A 15934-nucleotide genomic window follows, 5' to 3' on the forward strand; every position below is an offset into this window, starting at 1 on the left:
TATTTGCCTCGTGCGAGAACCTCCTGGCTCTTTTGCGGCCTCCAATGTGCTCCTCTCCCACCTCTCTCCAGCATCAGTCTCCACAGCGTTTTGTGATGTTTCCTCCTCTCCCTCCATTATAGGGGAAATTAGGTCAAATATGTGGCTGGTAACACCTATTTTTTGTTTGCCTACTTACTGTGAAGCTTAAAGTCTCCCTCTTTCCTCCCAAATTAGCCACACCACACCCAGCCACGCCTTCAGTCCCTCTGAGCTCCCTCTCCCTCTGTCTCCTCTTCTGCGCATGTCATGGTGACCTTTGACCTCCTGAATCGCGGGAATCGAGGGTTGCCATTCCGTTGCTAAGGACGGCCACACTTTACGGCAGTAGGTCAAAATAATTTAATGCTACCGTCCATTTAATATCGCTCACAGTAACGTCCATTTTCAAAAATGTAAACTAGGTGTTTAGAGAATGGACGAGAAGCCGGCGATCTGAAAACCCTTTTTTACTGCCCACACCGGAAATAACGGCCATTTTTGGGCGATAAGCTCAAAAGTGGAGGTTCTAGCCCATAATTTCCTGCTTTTTGTCTACCTCCTTTTTTAAATAGGGACATTACATTTGCAGTTTTCCAATTGGCTGGGACTTCCCCAGAATCCAGGGAATTTTGGTAAATTACAACCAATGCATCCACTATTCCTGCCGTTACTTCTCTTAAGACCATAGGATGCAAGCCATCAGGTCCAGGGGATTTATCTGCCTTTAGCCCCATTATCTTCGTGAGTACCACTTCCTTAGTGATTGTGATTGTGTTAAATTCCTCATCCTCCTATAGCCCCTTGACTATCCACTGTCGGAATATTGTTAGTGTCCTCTACCGTAAAGACTGATACAAAATATTTGTTCAAAGTTTCTGCCATCATCATGTTCTCCATTACTAATTCCCTGGTCTCGTCCTCTAAGGGACCAACATTTACTTTATCCACTCTTTTCCTTTTTATGTACCTATAGAAACTCTTGCTATCTGTTTTTATAGTTTGTGCTAGTTTACTTTTAAAATCTATCTTCCCTTTCTTAATAATTTTTTTAGTCGTTCTTTGCTGGCTTTTTAAAGCTTCCCAGTCTTCTGCCCTCTTTTGTCATGCATATGCTGTGTGTAGCGCTGGACTCACCTTGTCACCCGAGCACCCACTTCTCCTCTAATAACCTCATTTGTGTTTTGCAGCTCAGCCAGCAGCGTGGCCCCAGGCAAGACCACAGAGGCCAGAAGGTGGGGGCATGGGGCCTGACTCTCTGGATGATCCTACATCTGGTGCTGAGGAGTTGCGATTCTTGCCCGTCAATCCGCTGGATCTGTTCTCCACGGATGAGAACGCGGACTTCGAGGAACCTGCATCGCCACGCTCCAGAAGCCATTCCACCCCAAGTCCATCTAGTGGTCCTCCAGTCATTCCCACCTCCACTCTGGAGGTACCGGCCCCAAGCACCTTGCCACAAGGCACCTCATTTGTCCCCAGGATGGCGCCAACCCCACAGAGACCACGAGCGCCACATGAGAGCGAAGAGATGGTACAGTTGTCTAGGAGGACTGTAGACATTGGTGACCAGCTCATCAAAGCATTGGGGGGCATATCCCAACAGCTGGCCACCATGACTGAGCACATTCTGTGGATGGCAGAGGCTCTGGATGTGATAGCCAGGAACATTGCTGGCACAGGCCTCCCAGTGGTCCCAGAGCACGGCACTCCACCCCTAGGTTCCGCATCACCACTGCGAACGACAGATGAGAGCAAGAACCAAGATCCTGCTTCTGCATCAGAGAATGTTTCCCTTTCGGCCCCCCCGCTCCCGTATCTGTGCAGCCACCGCCTCTGCCTTCATCTCCCTCAATGAGGCACCGCCTGAGGAGCTCCTCACCCAGTTGCCATAGAGCGAGGAGGGGAAAGGGTAGAGATGGGGAGAAGAAGGGGAGGGGGGAAGGAAAGTGAGGTGCATGTCTGCAGGTGATGGCTGTATTATATCTCCATCTGGTTGTATGCAATTTGTTGTAATGTATGGGGGCTGGGGACCACCCTCCTGCTTTGCCTTTGTATTCTGTGTTGCTGGACATGTTGAACATTTGATTGATGTCAATGGTGGAAAAAGTGGGGTGTGGGCGGTGGTTGGATGTTACTTATGATTTCAGACCAATGTTGGTACAAAAAAAATTTTATTGCGCATTTTCTCAGATAGCTGCACCATTACACACTGGTGATTCCTTAACATGAAAGGGTTAAGTACAACTTAACTTCAATCAACGTAAACTTTAACTGGCACTATGGTGATGGGCACCATTGATGTCTGAGCTGCGCACATACAGCAGTGTGTGTCAGTGTTGTCACTCACATCAATGTTCTTTCAGGCAAATTGTTCAGATATCAGCTCCTCACATAAGAGTCTTGCAGCTATGAAGCCACCACGGGCCATTTCCTGCGGTCTGGAGGGGTTCGTGGGCATGGTTGCATAGCCAGCCTGATTGTCTGGCCCTAGGTCAGCGTCCAGCCCCTCGTCGTCCTCTTCCTCTCTCTCCTGAGGTGGAGCATCAGTGCTTTCTGGCAATTCTTGGCCGCTCCTAATAGCCAGGTTGTGCAGCATCGAGCACATGACCACAAATTTACCTACTTGCTCAGGGTTGTATTGTAGCTTGCCTCCTGAGTGGTCCAGACATCTGAAGCACTGCTTCAGCATAGTTATTGTTTTCTGGACCACATTGCATGTGTCTCTGTGGCTCTGGTTGTATCGCTTCTCGGCCTCGGTGTGGGTGTCACGCAGGGGGGGTCATCAGCCAGGTGGCTAGGCTATATCGGTTGTCACCAAGCACCCAGCATTGTCCTTGTGGCTGACTCTTAAAGATGTCAGACCTTGTGGAAGCGCACACTCCAAAGGCAGTTGTGGTTGGAGACGTCGAGGTAATACCTCTTTTCCTTGTACGTGCGGGGTTCGTATGCTCTGGCCCTCCGCCTCATTTTTTTGCATTGAATTAAATTGGGGACATAATGATATGCATCACACACTAAGCCATCTGCACTCTGCAGCATCTGTGTGTTAATCGATGCAGGCTGAGAAATGGCTGGCCCCATTGAAATGAAAGTATAATAGCGATTGATCAGAAGAAATGATTTCCTCACTAATATTCACCTAGAGTAAACCCCCAATGTCCTGAGTCAGAAAATATGTCTGTTGAGATGATCACTTCACCTGAGAAGAACTCCAGAGTCAATGCAAACTCCTCCGAAGTTGAAGAAGCCTTTTGAATGAAGCGACATGCGATTTTTAAAATGGCAGCCACACCGCTGGCTTTAGTTCAGAACAGTTCCACTTTTTCTGGGCATTTTTTTGGCGAGCGATATTGTGGGCGATATGTGTGCGAGATGGTGAAAGTGACGGTGGTGATCTCCTGGGCATTAGTTTCACTAAATGTGCTCTTTATGATAAAAAAAGTGGCCGAGCGGTATTATAGAATCTCGGCATTAATTCCATGCGGAAAGTAACGCTGGCCGATATTATGGACGCTGATTTCACCCATTCTGATGATTCCACCCAAAAAAAGTGGGCGGGTGGTAATATTTTTTCCCGGCGTTAAGCCCATGGGGAAAGTAACGCTCGACGATAAGTTTCCTAAAAATGCCCGTCAGTATCCATTTTGGGGAAAAATGGGCGATATATGGGCGTTATTCGTCATTTCAGCAGTAAAATGGGCATTAAGTGGGCGTTAAGCATGCAAAAAAGTGGAGGTTCTAGCCCTATATAGTTGCATTACATTACTAAAAGTATATTTCAAGACTTTGAACTGTTCTGTGGTTAGATTATACAGAGTTTCAACTTTCCAGTCCCATAATACACTGCAGCTAGCCTCCAAATAAAAATGTTACAAAATTGAAAAGTCCCTAATGGATTCCCAGAGGGAGATTATTTGAAGGCATGATTTTAAGATTAGAAATCTTTAAGTACATTATTAACACTCCTGTGATTTAAAGTACCATCATCTTTATCGGCTTGTTGAGTCATTATCTTTTGATTATATATATCTATCATGAACTATAAATATATGCATTAAATGCTGTTAAAAAGAATGAATTCATTAACCATGATGAGGGAATATGCTTTCATAAACCCTTGAAATTGTCAGTGGAGATGCAGTAATGAATTAAAGAGTTACTTTAACAGAGGGAGAGAGTACAGATCAAAAAGGATTACAATTGTTGCTGTGTACGTTATTGGCCAAATCCCAGCTGGAGTATTGAATACAATTCAGGTCAAGTAATCATTGGAGGGGTATTAATGCCCTGAGAAGCAAGCAATAAAAATGATTCCGGAATTTAAGTTGTGAGGAAAGTTGTTCCCTTTAGAAAATAGATTATATGATCTAACTGAAGTCTTCAAAACTGTGAACAGTTGACAAGTTGCTGGTGAACGATTGCACTATAACAGGGGCCTTTAAATGAAATCCACAGTCTGTCTCTGGGGCCAGTTAGTCAACTTTTTGCACCGCCCATGAAGTGGTTTTGCTTTTGACAGCTCAATCATTTAACTGGTGAATCATCTAAAACCACCATTGATCATTTCTGCTCATAACCAGAAATGAGCAATGGTTGATCTAGATGATTCACCGGACAGAATTCAAACAGCAACTCATCACTCCTAAGGCTAGGCCAGAATTTTGCCGTTACCGAGCGTGCAGGTTTGGGGGCGGGTTCGCAGTAAAAATCGGCAAAATTGCAATTGCATCGGGAACTTGCATTCATTCTGCCGACTTCCGCATTTAATTCATGCAGGTTTCCCAGCACACCATGGACCCGATCGTGAGAGGCAGGCAACCTCATTCAAGTAATTATCTGCTTGTTGAGAGACCCTTCAGAGGGTTTTTAACACCAGCTTTTGGCTTCAACTTCAGGAGCACGGGTATCACACACCTCGGGAACCTCGACTGTGAAGGGGAGGAGGAAGCTCAGTAGCCATTGTGTGAGTGCATTCATTGAGAGCTGGGAATAACACATAAATACTCGTATATTACACCTGACTACTGAGCTAATGGAAAAGCTCTTGTTGACTCCATTTTGTGCAGAGATTTAGCTGTGAGCATTTTGCAGGTCATTTCTGCAAACCACTGTCAGCAGATTGCTAGTGACTATCACAACATTGAGGGATTGGCCCTCTGGTCTCCACTTTACCTCACATTTAGTACATCAGCATGGGTGCCGCTTATGCTCTCTTATCTTGGACCTCAGAATCAGACCAAGCTGAGCCCAACCACTAACAACACCAGCAGTAGCCACAACACCAGCAACAGCAGCAACCACAACAGCAGCCACATCACCGACCTGATCCCCACCAGAGAGGGGGCACAACAAGGCTGCAGCACGCTGGAGGCGATACCCCCAACACAGGGTATACAGGCAGAGGATGAGATTCCTGGACATGACTGAGCATCAGTGAATCAGAAGGCTCAGGCTATCATGCCAGGTCATCGCAGACATTTGTAGCTTACAGGAACAAGACCTGATGCTCAGAGGACCTGGTGGACTTGCCTAACCAGTGGCTGTCAAAGTAACCACCGCCCTCAACTTCTTCACCTCAGTCTCCTTCCAGGGATCCACAGCAAACATTTGCAGGATCTCGCAGTTGGCCACCCACAGATGCATCACCCAGGTCACTGATGCCATGTTTCACAACTCAGCCAATTATGTCAACTTTGCCACTGATGAAGCCAGTGTTACCAAGCAGGTGCTCGGCTTTGCGGCTCTGGCTGGTTTCCCACAGGTGCAGGGTGTCATTGACTGCACACATGTGACCATGAGGGCACCCCCTCATCACCCACGAGTGTTTGTCAACTGCAAGGGCTTCCACTCCCTCAATGTGCAACTCGTCTGCAACCATAAAAAGATCATTATCCATTCGCTGGTATCTGTCACGACTCTTTCAACAACAACAAAACAATTTAGGTTTATATAGCGCCTTTAATGTCGTGAAATGCCCCAAGACGCTTTACAGGAATACTATGCGATAAAAATTTAAAACCAAGCCGCATAAGTAGAAATTAGGGCAGATGACCAAAAGCTTGGTCAAAGAGGTATGTTTTAAGGAGCGTCTTGAAGGAGGAAAGAGAAATAGAGAGGTGGAGAAGTTTAGGCTGAGAATTCCAGAACTTGGGGCCTAGGCAACAGAAGGCATGGCCACCAGTGGTTGAGCGATTATAATCAGGGATACTCAGGAGGGCAGAATTAGAGGAGTGCAGATATCTTGGGGGGGTTGTGGGCTGGAGGAGATTACAGAGATAATGAGGAACAAGACCATGGAGGGTTTTGAAAATAAGGATGAGAATTTTGAAATCGAGCCAATATAGGTCAGCAAACAGAGGGGTGATGGGTGAGCAGGACTTGGTGTGAGTTAGGACATGGGCAACCGAGTTTTGGATCACCTCTTGTTTATGTAGGGTAGAATGTAGGAAATCAGCCAGAAGTACGTTGGAAGAGTCAAGTCTAGTGGTAACAAAGGCATGGATGAGGGTTTCAGCAGCGGATGAGCTGAGGTAAGGGCGGAGATGGGTGATGTTACGAAGGTGGAAATAGGCAGTCTTAGTTATGCTGCAGATATGTGGTCGAAAGCTCATTTCAGGGTCAAATATGACACCAAGGTTGTGAACAGTCTGGTTCAGGCTCAGTCAGGAGTTGGTGAGAGGGATGGAGTCAGTGTCTAGGGAACGGAGTTTGTGACGGGGACCGAAACCAATGGCTTTGGTCTTCCCAATATTCAATTGGAGAATATTTCTGCTCATTCAGAACTGGATGTCGGACAAGCAGTTTGACAAATTAGAGACCATGCAGGGGTCGCGAGAAGTGGTAGTGAGGTAGAGCTGGGTGTCATCATCGTACATGTGGAAACTGCTGCTGTGTTTTCAGATGATGTCACCAAGGGGCAACATATAGATGAAAAATAGCAGGCAGCCAAGGATAGATCATTGAGAGACACCAGAGTTAATGATGAAGGGGTGGGAAGAGAGGCTGTTGCAGGTGATTATCTGGCTATGATTAGATAGATAAGAATGGAACCATGCAAGTGCAGTATCACCCAGCTGGATGACAATGGAGAGGTATTGGAGAGGCACCAGTCCACCCTCCCTCAGCTCTTCGTACCTCCAAACAGATTTAACGGCTGGCTGCTTGCAGACAAGAGCTATCCACTGAAAATGTGGCTCAAGACACGCTTGAGGAGGTCAAGCACTGAGGCCGAGGAGCATTATAATGCGAGCCAAATGTCCACCAGATGTGTCATAGAGCAAGCAATAAGCATGCTGAAGATGCACCAGATGCCTTGACAGATCTGGAGGAGCCCTTCATTACGCACCAGCCAGGGTCTCCAGAATCATCATAATTTGCTGCACGCTGCAAAACGTAGCTCAGCAGCGAGATTTGGAACTGCAGGAGGAGCATGGCACACCACACATAGCCTCTTCACAGGAGGAGGAGGAGGAGGAACATTAGCAGGGGGAAGACAAGGAGGAGGAGGAAGAGCAGGAACGTGAGGTGAAGGTGGCATCAGCAGTGGCGCACATTGCTGCCTGTAGTATATGCAAGCACTCTAATAATGACTCCACGAGGTAAGGATATAGTATTTGAACAGTAGTAACCTTAGTCCTTTATTGCAGCTCCTAGAGTGAGGACACCAAGAGGTCAGCTCCCTTTTATAATTGGTTATTTGCAGTGTACAGGTGACCCTGAGGTCTCCAGCAGCAGTACCCTCTGGTGGTACAAGTATAGTGTATACAGGGTGAAGCTACATTCAGTGGTCTAGTGTTACAGTACATACATTAACATGCATACATGACAACACTCCCCACCTAAGCCTTTTCCAAGGCCTTATTGCCATGACATGGGGAGGTGATCAGCAGTGGACAGTGGGAGGTTGTGGTGAGGGTTGTGTGGGTGCCGGGTGTGATCCATGTGCTTGTGGCTGCACACATCCATTTCCCCCCTGCCCCCCCCACCCCCATACATAGACCATGTGGGTGTCACTGTTGGAGGATTCCGCAGTGGTGGAGCAAGTGTTATGGGTAAGGTACATACATTGCAGAATGGGTAGCTGGTGGCGTATCATGATGGGCAGGGCCACAGGATGGTGTGGCCTCCTTGTCCTCTATTGGTGATGGAAGTCTGGTCATCCCAGGTTCCACTGGGAAAGCTGGAGGGTACTGGCCTCTTGCTCTCGGTACTAGCCCTGATGGCCAGGGGGGGTAGGGCCGATCTGGGACAGGTTGCCTATGGTGGTGGCTGTGCTGCCCATTGACCACTGTCCCTGCAGTGGGTCTGCTCCCACTGGATGTGTGTGAACCCTTCCTGCGCATCGCATTGGTCCCAGAAGCGCAAGCTACATGATCAGGTAGCCCACTGGACCTGGGTGTTTCCCACAGCGGTTCCCTTTGGCATTGTCATTATACATGTAGAACCCGGTATCATTTCTCATTCTATCATTAGCATACATAATACATTGGCTCCGATCGCAACTAGCTACTGCGACATTGTTATACTTCTTTATACTTTCACGGTTGTCATTACAAAGGTTACATTTGTTCCGTTAGCATTACTGGCATCACTGTTCAACAGTGCAAACTTGTCACTTACATCACCTTTTGAAGCACTCGTTACATTTCTCTCATTAGCATTGCTGGCATCACCATTCAACAGTATATTTATATACCTGCATTCATTATTTACATTTTTATCTTTAATATCACTGGCATCGCTGTGCCAAGAGTGGAACCGTCCCTTTAATTGTTCTGGGTTGCCGGTCTCCTTTAAGCGGGCCTTGCGATCTTTACCCCAATCCGGCTCACCGCTCGGTAGCACGTGTTGCTCCCTCAACGCTGCCCCTCGTGGTCTGTTTGTGGCCATCTTGATTCCAGGTGCTTCGCCTCATAGTGCAGGCGCCATCTTCTCTCTCTCCATGAGGTAGGCTGCGGTGATCCTTTTCTCCCTAGGTTCTGCCACAGATGCCGGGAATCTACCTTCTGCGCCGATCTTCTTCCCTCGGAGTCCTGCCACTGGAGCCCGGAAGGTGAGGTCTGGTCGTTCAGGTTGGATCATCTCGCTGTTGAGTTGTGCAGTCTGTGTCGTCGCCACGCAGTCGAGTTGGATGGTAGGATTTTCAGGTGCTGCAATGGATCCAAGGTTGGGGCCACATTGGATGTCGATCGCCGGGGCCTGGAGGCCTTCGTCGCTCCGACAGATTTGGACTTGCTTCATCCAACTTCTTGTCAGCAGCGTTGGACCATCACCGGCTTTGATTCACAGGGGAAGCTTGTGGATTGCGCCGCCGTGGGATACCTGTACCTCCACGCTGCCAACAACTGGGATGGTGCCTTTTGTGTAGGTGAGCAGCTTTGCCTGGATTGGGGATATTTTGGGTCGTTTGGCGGGATTGTCCCAGAGTTTCTCAAAGGCCGTCTGATTCATCAACGACTGGCTCGCCCCTGTGTCGATCTCCATCGAGACTGGAATCCCGTTGATTTCTACTTCCATTTTCCACGGGGAACTCTCGGTGGGGCAGGTATATATTCCGTACTCCTCTTCCAGGGGCGAAGCAGCTTCATCTTCATCAGCTCTGGAACCCAGGTGATCGGCCAACTCTTCAGCGACTCGGTGAGTAAAACTTTTTCTACACATTCGCTGAAGGTGACCTTTAGTGTTGCAGCCTTTGCAGGTATAGTCTTTGTATCGGCACTGGTGGGCCCTGTGGTTTCCTCCACAGCGCCAGCACGGGGCTAGCCAGTTGGCCCCATGTGGCGGACTCAGGGTTGCGGGACTTGGAGCAGCAGTCTTGCCTTTGAAAGTCGCCATTCGGTTCACTGTACTCGTTGGGTTAGAGTCCTGGGTGTGAGTCATCATCCGCAGACCAAAATCATGAAGGTCTGGCTCACTTCAATTGCCTTCTGCAGGGTGACCATAGTGTTCACAGAGAGCAGCTTACAATAATGAAGATGTCCCTTAGTGCTTCGGTGAGGTGGTCGCCAAAATCACACGGTGCAGCCAATCTTCTCAGATCTGCAGCATATTTCGCAATTTCTTGGCCTTCGGGCCGCCGGTGGGTGTCGAACTGGTGTCTGGCTGTGAGGATGCTCTTTTTAGGTTTAAGTTGTTCTTGTATTAAAGTTACGAGCTCCACATAGGTCTTGGTTATCGTCTTCGCTGGGGCTAGCAGGTCCCTGACGAGGCCATGGATAGTGGGCACCCAACTGCTGAGCAGGATGGCTCTGCAGGATGGCTTCGCCAGCAAGATTGGTGAGTCCCCAGCCAGGTCGTTCGTGATGAAAAAATGTTCTAGCCTTTCCACAAAGGCATCCCAATCTTCCCCATCAGCGAATTGTTGGAAGTTGCTTAGGTTCGACATATTGTGCGTGAAAATTCATAACTTCGTCGCCAGTTGTAGTATATGCAAGCACTCTGATAATGACACCACGAGGTAAGAGTATAGTACTTGAACTGTAGTGACCTTAGTCCTTTATTGCAGCTCCTAGAGTGAGGACACCAAGAGGTGAGTTCCCTTTTATACTGGGTTACCTACAGTGTACAGGTGACCCTTAGGTCTCCAGCAGCAGCACCCTCTGGTGGTACAGGGGTATAGTGTATACAGGGTGAAGGTACATTCAGTGGTTTAGTGTTACAGTACATACATTAGCATGTATACATGACACTGCCCAGGAGGCCAGGGATGGCCCCATTATAGCCAGTTTAACTTCAATTGCTCCAATGCACCAATATGGCTGCCACATGCTGCACTAAGTCCCTCCCTACCCCCACCCATCCCAACAATAACATAAAGCAACTCTACAATGACTAAACCATTCCTGTCACTCAAACCCCCATAGCTCGAGGCTAAGTAATGTCTCACCATTCACTCCAAGTGACAAAGCCACTTCCAAGATAGTAGGCAAAAATAGACAAGACCAGAAAGTGGTGCAAAGAAATACATTTATCTGTATCAGCAAAGTAACTGAAAGTTAATACTAATATTTGTTCATACACGCATGTGCATGCCCTTGTGCATGTACTTTTGTGTCTTTTTTCTTTTCCGAGTACTTCTACGAGGTGCAACCCCTGTGGCTTCAGCAGAGGTAGAGGCAGGTTGCTCACTTCCCTACTGCGACTAGTTCGAAACTTTTGGCAGATGTCCTCTGGGTTTTGGAGCCTGTGAGGGCCACGCCAAAGTCTGCTCCTCCAGCAACTGTGCAGGGGCAGACTCGGCCATCGGGATCCAAAGCAGCATGTGAGGCTCTGACTGAGGGGAAGGCAATGGGGGAGAAGTGGGAGCGTTTTGAGAAGATCTCCCACTTCCATGTCCTCTCTCACCATCATCTCTCTCATGGGCCACCTGCACTTCCCTGCTAGCAAAAAGCTGAAGAGCACCTTGCTGCACATCAGTGGCATGATAAAGGCCCATGTCTATGTTAATATTCCTCCTTGAGATGAGGTCAATGAGTGTCTGCCACCTGTTGTCCACAGTAAGCATGTTCTCATTGGACTGGTGGATTTGTTGCTCCATGCAGGTGGCCCTCATTTCCAGGTGGCACATCGCCACCATCGCCTGTGAGAAGGTGGTATTCATGTTGGAGATAGACTCCTCCATTCTCTGCACATTTGCAGACATCGCGGCTGCAAAAGCTGCCAAAGCCTCATGCAATTGATGCTGCCCCTCCAAGATCACCCTCTGTCTCAATGGCCCCCAAGGCTCAGCTTCTGCATGCAGCTCTGAGCGTCCTGTGCCCTCCATAAGGAGTCTCCACTGTTATCAACACCACCTGATCTTGCTCATTTGTGATGTGTGAGACACCAGGTGATAACACTACTGTACCTCGCACAGGATCCACTGAGATGTGCGTATCTGCGCTGGTGCTGACTGTGAATGGGTCTGCTGATGCTGCACACTCCAAGGCTGGAGCTTCCTCTGAGGAGTCATTTTCCTCCTCTGACTAGACAGTGGGGGAGGGAAGGAACTTGATGCACCTGTGGGAGAGTAAAGAGATGATTTAGAAGTGTTATCTTAAGAAAGGGTTATGTTTCCATTATGCTCATGATGAACATTCACTGGCTGCTGACATCAGTCACCACATGAGTGACTGCTGTATGCCATGTGGCTACATGAGTGGTAATTCTGTCACCAGGTTGCTGGGATATCCCCCTCTCTCCATCTCCCACCTCCAGCAGCTCTGCAGCTCGAGATATGTGAGAATGTAACAAGTAGAGTGGACAAGGGAGAACCAGTGGATGTGGTGTATTTGGACTTTCAAAAGGCTTTTGACTAGGTCCCACACAAAAGATGAGTGTGCAAAATTAAAGCACATGGTATTGGGGGTAATATATTGACGTGGATAGAGAACTGGTTGGCAGACAGGAAGCAGAGAGTCGGGATAAACGGATCCTTCTCAGAATAACAAGCAGTGACTAGTGGTGTGCCGCAGAGCTCAGTGCTGGGACCCCAGCTATTTACAATATACATCAATGATTTAGATGAAGGAATTGAGTGAAATATCTCCAAGTTTGCAGCTGACACTAAACTGGGTGGCGGTGTGAGCTGTGAGGAGGATGCTAAGAGGCTTCAGGGTGACTTGGACAGGTTATGTGAATGGGCAAATGCATGGCAGGTGCAGTACAATGTAGATAAATGTGAGGTTATCCACTTGGTGGCAAAAGCAGGAAGACAGAATATTATCTGAATGGTGACAGATTAGGAAAAGGGGAGGTGCAATGAGACCTGGGTGTCATGGTTCATCAGTCATTGAAGTTTGGCATGCAGGTACAGCAGGTGGTAAAGAAGGCAAATGGCATGTTGGCCTTCATAGCGAGGGGATTTGAGTATAGGAGCAGGGAGGTCTTAATGCAGTTGTAGAGGGCCTTGATGAGGCCTCACCTTGAGTATTGTGTGCAGTTTTGGTCTCCTAATCTGAGGAAGGACATTCTTGCTATTGAGTGAGTGCAGCGAAGGTTCACCAGACTGATTCCCGGGATGGCAGGACTGACATATGAGGAGAGACTGGATCGACTGGGCCTGTATTCACTGGAGTTTAGAAGGATGAGAGGGGATCTCATAGAAACGTATAAGATTCTGACGGGACTGGACAGGTTAGATGCAGGAAGAATGTTTCCGTCAGAACCAGGGGTCACAGTCTAAGGATAAGGGGTAAGCCATTTAGGATCGAGATGAGGAGAAACTTCTTCACTCAGAGAGTTGTTAACCGATGGAATTCTCTACCGCAGAGAGTTGTTGATGCCAGTTCATTAGTATATTCATGAGGGAGTTGGATATGGCCCTGACGGCTAAAGGGATCAAGGGGTATGGAGAGAAAGCAGGAAAGGGGTACTGAGGTGAATGATCAGCCATGATCATATTGAATGGTGGTGCAGGCTCGAAGGGCCGAATGGCCTATTCCTGCACCTATTTTCTATGTTTCTATATCTCCAGGGCCTTCTCCTCTGCTGCCGTCAATTGAGTGAAGACTGGAGGGCCACCCCTGGCTCTCTGCACATTGCTGTTGTTGTGCGCTCTCTTCTCCTGCATGGAGGGATAGAAGAGAACTTTGAGTGAGAGTGATTGGATTAATGTAAGGAATGGATGGGTTATATCTGTAAAGGGTGACTATGAGGGAGTGGTGTGACATTGCCAAATAGCCTCCTTCTGTGGTGTTACTTTATATGATTGCATTAGGATGAGTGGTAGTGTCAGTGGTGGTTATTCAGATGGGATGTGAGTAGGTCCATAGACAGAAAGGGATGGGTGGACCTGCAAGGTAGGTTGGTGTGAGGAGTGACGTGCAGGACTAGGCTTGGGGAGGCAGAGTGATGGAATTAGGATGACAGGCACATCAGGATGTAGGTGAGTGTGGAATTATGCTCACCTTTCCTGACATGCGATCATTGAATCTTTTGCGGCACTGGATCCACATCCTCCTCACCACATCCCTGCGGCTGACCTCTGTGATCTGCAACTTTTGTGCTTACCAGCAGGAAAGAGGAACTCCCTGCATGCTCTCATTGCCTGCACCAGAACATCGAGGGATACATTGCTAAATCTAAATGCACAAGCATATGTACATGGGTGTATGAACAAATGTTAGTATTGAGTTATTTTAATGACAGATAAATGTATTTATTTGCACAAGTTTCCGGTCTTGTCCATTTTTGCCTGCTACCTTGATAGTGGCTTTGTCACTTGGAGTGAGTAGTGAGATATGATTTAACCCCGAGCAATGGGAGTTTGGGTAACAGGAATGTCTTGGTCTTCGTAGAGATGCTTTATGGTGTTGTTAGGGGTTGGGGTGGAACTTAGCACAGTATGTAGCAACCATATGGCCAGGCCTGGTCTCCTGGGCAGCAATTTGAGCCACTGCTGGCACCTTCTCCACCTCAGGTTCCTCTTACTCTACCTCCTCTTCATCTTCCACCTGCTCCTCCTCCTCCTCCTCTAAAGAGGCTGTGCGCCTTGCTCCTCCTGCAGCTCCACTCCTTGCTGCTGCACTATATTGTGCAGCATGTAGCAAACAATGATGAATCTGGAGACCCTGGCTGGTGCATACTGAAGGGCTCCTCCAGATCTGTTAAGGCATCTGAAGTGCATCTTCAGCATATCTATTGCATGCTCTATGACACATCTGGTGGACATGTGGTTCTCATTATAATGCTCCTCGGCCTCATTACGTAACCTCCTCAAGGGTGACATGAGCCACATCTTTTGTGGATAGCCTTGTCCCCAAGCAGCCAGCCGGTGAGTCTGTTTGGAGGTATGAAGAGCTGAGGGAGGGTGGACTGGTGCAGCACGAAAGAATCCTGACAGCTGCCAGAGAATCTGACACATACATGTATGATGCTATTTTTATGGTTGCAGATGAGCTGCACATTATGGGAGTGGAAGCCCTTGCAGTTCACAAACACTTCAGGGTGATATGGAGGTGCCTTCATGGCCACATGTGTGCAGTCGATGATGCCCTGCACCTATGGGAAGCCAGCCAGAGCTGAGCTGAGTGCCCGCTAGGTAACACTGGCTTCATCAGTGGGAAAGTTAATATAGTTGGCTAAGTTGTCAAACATGGCACCAGTCACCTGGGTGATGCATCTGTGGGTGGCCAACTGCGAGATCCCGCAAAAGTCTGCTGCAGATCCCTGGAAGGAGCCTGAGGCAAAGAGTCTGAGGGCAGTGGTGACTTTGACAGCCATTGGTTCGGCATGTCCACCAAGTTCTCTGGGCTGCAGGTTTTGCTCCAGCAAGCTACAAATGTCTGTGATGACTGGCACAATAGCCTGGGCCTCCTGAAGCACTGCTGCTCAGTTATGTTGAAGAAGCTCATCCTCTGCCTGTATACCCTTGTTGAGGATATCGCCTCGGGCGTGATGTAGTCCAGTGCTGACTCCCTCTCTCCTGTGGAGCATCAGGTGTTGAGGAGAAGGCTGCTGTTGTGGTTGCTGGTGTTGTTGGTGCTGGGGCTGAGCTTGGTCCAATTCTGAGGTCCAAGGTGAGACAGCGTAAGCGGCACCCATGCTGATGTAATAGATGGCCGGTAAAGGGGAGTTCAGAGGGCCAATCCCTCAGTGTTGTGATAGTGACTAGCAATGTGGTGAGAGTGGTTTCCGAGGTTGCACAAATGACCTGCAAACTGATCACAGCTAAATCTCTGCACAAAATGGAGTCAACGGGAGCCTTTTCATTAGCCAGGTAGTCAGGTGTAATGTACGAGTATTTATGTGTTATTCCCAGCTCTCAATGAATGCACTCACACAATGGCCACTGAGCTTCCTCCTCCCCTTCACAGGTGAGGTTCCCGAGGTGTGTGATACCCGTGCTCCTGAAGTTGAAGCCTAAAGCTGGTGGTAAAAACTCTCTGAAGGGTCTCTCAACAAGTATTTAAATGAGGTCGCTTACCTCTCCCGA

General features: G+C 48.3%; 1 long non-coding RNA gene across 1 annotated transcript in view; it reads left to right on the forward strand.

Moving 5' to 3' along the window:
- LOC139262101 (uncharacterized) overlaps nucleotides 1-15934 on the forward strand; it is a 73385-nt gene that overhangs the window by 37131 nt on the left and 20320 nt on the right. The window lies entirely within an intron of this gene.

Source organism: Pristiophorus japonicus, chromosome 4 (genome assembly GCF_044704955.1).
Source record: "Pristiophorus japonicus isolate sPriJap1 chromosome 4, sPriJap1.hap1, whole genome shotgun sequence".
NCBI classification, from domain to species: domain Eukaryota; kingdom Metazoa; phylum Chordata; class Chondrichthyes; family Pristiophoridae; genus Pristiophorus; species Pristiophorus japonicus.